Source organism: Mauremys mutica, unplaced genomic scaffold, assembly GCF_020497125.1.
Source record: "Mauremys mutica isolate MM-2020 ecotype Southern unplaced genomic scaffold, ASM2049712v1 001354F_np12_obj, whole genome shotgun sequence".
NCBI classification, from domain to species: domain Eukaryota; kingdom Metazoa; phylum Chordata; order Testudines; family Geoemydidae; genus Mauremys; species Mauremys mutica.
The window spans coordinates 19,843-20,706 of NW_025423172.1; the positions used below are offsets into that span (position 1 = coordinate 19,843).

At 50.1% G+C, this 864-nt stretch overlaps 1 non-coding gene across 1 annotated transcript; it reads right to left on the reverse strand.

Annotated features, from left to right (window-relative positions):
- Window positions 1–562: 562 nt before the first annotated feature.
- On the reverse strand, window positions 563–635 carry TRNAT-CGU. Its single transcript has one exon. It is a non-coding gene; the product is annotated as a tRNA-Thr (tRNA).
- Window positions 636–864: the final 229 nt, after the last annotated feature.

Consider the following 864-nt stretch of genomic DNA (forward strand, 5'->3'; position numbering starts at 1 on the left):
ACTAACCAATCCTAACATACTGTAAAATGATTATTTAACCAATTATATTCCACCATGCAAATAAACATACAAAACAATACAGAAGGGAGGATTTCACAACTACTAAGTGATAAAAATACACCTAAATTCTTAAAGTACAGGGCTTTGCAGACAGGCCTGAACATCTGTATCCTAACAGTCCTCGAGGTCAGGTAGCCTCTGGGTAAGGGAGTGGGGACTTAGATTCTTCCACTGGCCAATTCCACCAGGGTCATGTATAAACCAGGCAAGTTCCCCACAATAGCCAGACCAGATGCCCCCTTTACACTTGTGCTCTGTCCTCATTGCTTCTCTGTCTCTCTTCCCCTGATCTCTGCTGCTCCCACTCTGGGCTTTCTCAGCACCTGGCCCCACAGCACTTCCTGGCAGCCAGAGACTGCGCTATCTGCACCTGCAGATGTGGCCTCTCTCCTGATTGCTAAGGAAAGGAACCTTTCCAGGAAATGGCCACAGCTTCTGGGAATCCCTGTGTGGCTGTGAACAGAGTTTGGCTCCTGGCACACAAGGCAATTTAAAAGCTGAGCACCCAGACAGGGGCTTGAACCCTGGACCCGCAGATTACGAGCCTGATGCTCTACCAACTGAGCTACCTGGGCTTGTTGAAAACATCTTCATCATTCACCACAAGAGTGATTATCCCAGTGTGCAGGCAAGAGTGAGCAGGCAGGCAAAAGAGAGGCAAAAAAAGTCCAAGGAACCCCTCCTCTTTTTCTGCACTGCCTGTCAGCAGGATCCCTCCTCCTCCTCCCTCCTGTGCCTCAGTGCGACTGAATCTCCGCAACTAGACAGCCGGTCCGTCCACTGCACCCCAATCCCCCATCCCTG